The 6000-nt window shown below is 32.9% G+C and overlaps 1 protein-coding gene across 1 annotated transcript in view; it reads right to left on the bottom strand.

Annotated features, from left to right (window-relative positions):
* Positions 1-2020, bottom strand: part of LOC142334971 (GTP-binding protein Di-Ras2-like) — a 61287-nt gene extending 59267 nt beyond the window's left edge. The window contains exon 1 of the mRNA XM_075383299.1: positions 1224-2020. The gene's annotated coding sequence lies outside the window, so the exon portion shown is untranslated. The remainder of the gene's footprint in view (positions 1-1223) is intronic.
* Between the last annotated feature and the right edge of the window lie 3980 nt (positions 2021-6000).

Raw genomic sequence — 6000 nt, forward strand, 5'->3', positions numbered from 1 at the left:
GTGGGCTTCAAATAACCACATTAGAGGTTAACATATACCACTATCAAGTTTTAAAGTAAAAAATGACACCAGTTTCGACGCCCTTTTCATTTGACTTTTTGTATTAAATTGCCGCCAATTGAGTTCAGCTGCTTGAAATTGTGATTGAGAGAGAGTTTTAGATCACGCGAAACGCAAAAAGTCAAGGGCGTAAAAGTCACTCGAAAAGTCAAAATTGTCAAGCGAAAGTTCTGCATAAAAAGACACACAAGTTTACAATTTACAAAAATTGCTATGAACTACGTTCAAGAGCAATTAAAAAATATATGATTACTTTGAACTTAGATATTTAATTTGCAATAATTAGATACAATTCATTGAACTCATAAACTCATATACACTGTCTGCCCGATAATTGATCTGCTTGACCTCTAATGAGTAGAAAAATCAGAAGCAAAATGTCAGTAACTATATGTATATATATATATATATATATATATATATATATATATATATATATATATATATATATATTCCAGGTTGAGGTGCCATCCAGAAGTGACCCCTAATCAGACCGTGCCAGACAAAAGTAACCTCTGATCAGACTGTGTGCGTCAATCTGCCTCTGATCAAACAGAAATGACCTCTGATCATACCATTACCATCCGGAAGTCACCTCTGATCAGACCATCTCGAAACCGAAGCTCTGATCATACTATTGTGCGCTCGAACCAAATTTCAGACCCTGCAGATTTGGTCTGGAAACACACTTTGTGCGTTGAACTTGACTCTGATCCGAGGTCACTTCCGCCTGGAACCTCAACCTGGGTTCGTTTTAGTTGATAAGCCGCGTCTTCAATGGGAGCCACAGTATTTTTGCTCAACGATGAAGCGAATATATAAATGAGAACTATAATTTCACAGTTTTGGAATATCGTTAATTTCGAACACAGGAACATTCGTGGCTCACGTTCGATTTAAAGCGTGAGTTTCCTTTGTGTTCAAATTGGACAAAAAAGCATAGCCTCATTTTTTATCAATCGAAATGCGAAAGATCACAAGAATACAAGACATACCAACTAGAACTCCTTTGTAACTCACGAACTCTACCTCATTACATTATACTGCACAGCGTCATTTCAGCTTCACAGTACCACTAGGGTAAAAACCCGAGCATATATCAGTGTACAGCGCGAACGGAAGTAAAAAATTGAGTAGGAGGCCTAAATTAAAGCGTCACTTACCTGGGAGGGCTGATAAATGAAAAGGTCTCTAAATAATTTGAGCGATTGCTTTTCGACAGTAGACAGAAATATACGTCTTTAATAGCAGGGGATAATCGCTTCCTCCTCCTATCAGCAGAAGCTTCAATGTTCCATTGGTGGGGTGGAAATGGTACCAATAGTAGCAATGGAACAAATTGACATCTACTACTGCTAACTGTCTTCTCTATATTAGCACTAAAAGCTAGTTAACAACTGCACGTAAATATTTAACAGCGAGAGTAAAACCAACAAAAGCCATTGCTTTTAGCTTAAAAACCATTTCATTGATGCGGTTAGAAAGAGTTAAACAAACAAAGAACTAAATCTGAAAACGGCCAACTTGATTTTTAACTTCCTCGAAACTGACGATTGGCTTGAGAGGCGCTAGAAACTTAAAGCAAACTTTTATTGAGGATGAAACAATTTCAAGTCAACAAACAAATTTGCGTTTAAAATGGTTCAACAGAGATAAAACACCAATTTAATTGGGAATAGGAAAAGGTTTACATTTTAGGCACAAAATGTTCCATCCTTGACTGCTCTTGAAGCTGAATGGGTAACATTTGAAGGAAAATAATGCCTACTTTGGAAACGAAAATGGCGCTAATACAAATTTAGCGCGCCTTCTAATCTAAAGCCAATTGATTTTTTACACAGTAGTTAAATAATTTCCCACACAAAGTGAACTGCTCGATGGAAAACTGTCGCTTTAAACTGTAATGCAAGCACTCATTACGTTGAAAATAGCAAATTTGTACAATTTAACAGCGACAAAATAATTGCCCAAGTTCAATGCAAAAAACCATACTGAGCTGCAGCAAAATATCTAATTTTGTTTAAAAAGCACTCCTGGCAGCTGGTAAAAAACCACCCCCTTTTTTTCATTGACAAAACAAAAACAAAATGAAGAGCAGTCACATACATCTAGGCAATTGAATGAAAACAAAAGAACACCAAATTATCATCGCTAATCGGAAGTTTTTAACACTCTAAGACAAGGAATTCTCAAAATGATGAGCACGTTTTACCGGTCCCAGTAGGACAAACCAATTTTTTCTCCTAAAAATGACGTATACATTGACGCAACTAAGCTTTGCCTTATTGATTGCGCTTTCTTACAGCGTCAAATTATGCTAAAACTATTTATCGTCACTTCACACAATTCCTGCAAAATGAAACTGAAGTGAAGCACATCAAGGCGTTATCTGCCTTGTAAATTTTTTCCGAAACAATTAATTTTTTTACGCAGAGGGAAACAAATTTTCTAATATGTTGTGTTGAATGCCGAACAAAAGATGACTTGATTAATGATGTACAATTTGCAGCATAGATGCTCTGTTAAACGCAAAAGCATCAGAAAATAACTCTTTTAAAGTACAAAAATTTCGTAGTCCATCTCAGCACAAAATTTTGCCTTCACGCAGGTTGATATTTTTAGATTCTGCCGTATATAGCATTGAAATATGCGACATCAAATACATCTGTTTTCAGCTGCACTTCTTTATATTCAGCTTCTAATTTATTATTTTTTACTAAAAGCCACTTGCTTTGAGTCATTTGGTACCATAAATACAGCCGCAATTTGGTCATCAACATTAAGAGAAACAGTAAATCTGCTGTTTCTCGAAACGAAAAGTGAATTAGACAACTAACACCTCAATTTCAAAATTCATTTAAACTTTTGGCATGTCTTTTCTTTTGTGGGTGCTCAGGAACTAAAGAAAAAAACTATTTGATCATTGTTCCGACCCTACTTGTTCAGTAAATATTGGCCGATCGATATATTCATCAAAGAGAAATCTGAGCGGTATCATCAAAAAGCTCGTCCAGCGTAAAATTCGAAATAAAAAAGAATTTTTGAACTTCGTATTTGTCGAGAAGTTATCGAGGTTTAAAATTTTGAGTGAACACGGGATATTTGCATGAATTTGATCACTTTGAGCGTGATTTTTATTAAAAAAAGATTTTCATCTATTAAAATTTTAATTTAAAATTACACTTCACGCTACAAAAGTGAACAATTTTGTGTAAACAACCGACAAAAAAGAGTAAAAAGGATAGCTTTGCTCCCATACGGAAACTTTGTGAAAAAATTTCAAATTCATTTTGAGAGATTTTTTTAGAAAATTGTTTTTTAGTCACTTTTCATATAGAGTTTTCGTTATTGACAAACCTTATTTACATTCAATTGATGCCCAACGAAAAAAATTGTTTTCAAGGAATCGCTCATAATTTTTCCTTTGGCTTCGACTCTGAATTATCAGAAATTTTATTGAAATTTTGATTTTCTGTCCGAGATTTTAATAAATTTATGAAGTCATAGGTCATAGAACGAATAAAAAAAGTGCAAGAGGGTTCCTAACGTGAATTAAGTGAACCTATGTAGTGATTTGAGTGCACAGCTAATAGACGTTAGGACTACAAAATTAATTTTTCGAAATCTTTTTTGAACAATAACCGAACCTAAACTTGTTTTCTAGAGCTGTAAGTCACTCTTGATAATGACAAGAAACCATCCATTTTTACCGTATAAAAAATTAATCAGATTTGCTGTTCTATCTTCTAAATATTGTTTTTATCAGTTCAATACCACGAGTTTTCCCATATAATTTTTTCAATTCTTGTATAGTTTTTTTTAGTAATTTTGGTTCCTTTTGAGATCGTATCACATTAATTTGAAAATCATAGTTTCTATTGGCTTACGAAAAGCGTTATGTTGATCACAGATAAAATTCTAAGAGAAAACCCTATGTTTTAAATGGCTTCAACACTTTCTTCTCACACTTTTGTGCTTAATTTTTTTCGTTTTTGCCTGTATTTGTCGTTGTTTTCAGAGTCATATCACTTATTGTGATGTCTTGTTGATAACTTATGAATAAAATATATCCTTGTCCTACCATAGAAGCGTATTTATTGACTTCCGTTAAAAGCAATTGAATTTAATGGCTGTTATGACTATAAAATTAGTTTTTAAAAATTTGTTTTGAACATTAACTGATTTTAAACAAACTTTTGTGAACTGTAAGTCCATCACAAAAAAGACAGGCCCCCTGAATTTCTCTTGCATCCAAACTTAGTCTGATTGGCTGTTTTATCTTCTAACTGTTGCTTTTATGACTTCGATGCCACGAGTTTCCATAATTCAAAAAAAATCAAATACTTTTTTGTAATTTGTTTTATTTTGTAGTCTTATTACATTATTTTATTAATGATATTGCCCAGTGGCTGAGAAACGACGTTCAATTGATCATAGATAAAGTTTTTGCAGAAAAATTTATGTTTGAAAGGCTTCGTCACTTTCTTCCCGGACTTTTCTACTGAATTTTTAGTTCTTGCCTGTTTTTGTTGTATTCATAGTCATAAGACTCATTGTGATGTCCTATTGATATTTAATGAAAAACGAACATCCATGTCTTCTCATTGAAACATAATTTAGCGTTTTTATTGACTTCCCTTGAAAACTATTGAACTTAATGGCGCTGATACTACGGGCTTTCTCATAAGGTTCGTGGTTTCAATCTATTTGCTCATACCTGTTGATTTTTTGACCTTATATTGCTTGGAACAAAACTGCTATTGCTATTACGGAATTATTGAAAAAAATTTTACTAAAAAATTCTATTTTTAAATGGCTTCTACACTTTCTCGCTTAGTTTGATTTCGAGTTTGCTGTTTTTGCATTTTTTATTCTTCATATAGCACTAGGATTCTGACTGATCTCATAAGCTCCTGATTGAGGATAGACTGAATGATGTTACTCAATGCGGTCAGTTTATAGCAAATGTTTATAAAGTTTTTGATATAAATCGTTTTCGAACATTTTTGAACTTTTCAGTTTTTGTTCTTTTCATCAATTTGTAACTTATTTTCATCATTCAGAAGTCCCACTCACTTCCTAATAATTCGAAAATCAACTTTTTAATGATATTTTGTTGTAACTGATGTTTCGGTTGTTCGAGAATATGCTTTTTCAAAAAGTATTGTGTTTGGTCATTGCTTGTGTTTCTTTTTCTCTTCTTTTAGCACATTCGCGTAATAGCAGATCCCAATGATTTTCAATTGTAGACCTAGTGAACCCATTAAATCGTTCAATGTATTGCTAGCTGAATTACCTTAGATAACAATTGAAACAAAAATACATAATGTTCAGATAATAGCTATTGATTTTACTGGCTTAAATGATTTGTGTTGCTGCAAATTGTTTTGTAATTTTTTAATTGTTTTTTAATTATAGAGTTTCAAGAGTTTCAAAAGCCGCAGAGTAGTCGAAAAACTTTCGAATTAGCTCTAAACACACTTTTTACACTATCAAACACTATTCAAAAACTTTGAAACACTATCAAACCAACCTCAGTATTGCCACTAGAAACTACAACAACCTCTATGAAACCATAATAACTTCAAAAACCAAAAAATACAGCACCAAAAATAGACACGTGAATACAAATTTTAATCCAACTAAGCATATTTTACATTTATACACTTACATTTCTCCCTCTCTGTCAAAAGAAGGAAAACTCTCTTTCCGCTTTTGGAATTTGATCGTCAAAACAACTTTATCAGAAAATTATTCACTTCTCGATTTTTCGGGTCCTAATAAAAAAACTTCGGCGGAAGAAATCTGTCGTCTCTACCAAAAACAAAATTTCAGAAAACTACTAACTATTTAAACCGATAAATAAAATGAAAAAAGCAGTTGAAAGTGAATATATGAATTATTTGGCCCCAGAAACAAACCAAAGTGAAAAACATATAA

This window comes from Convolutriloba macropyga, chromosome 2 (assembly GCF_964194025.1).
Source record: "Convolutriloba macropyga chromosome 2, txConMacr16.3, whole genome shotgun sequence".
Classification (NCBI taxonomy): domain Eukaryota; kingdom Metazoa; phylum Xenacoelomorpha; order Acoela; family Convolutidae; genus Convolutriloba; species Convolutriloba macropyga.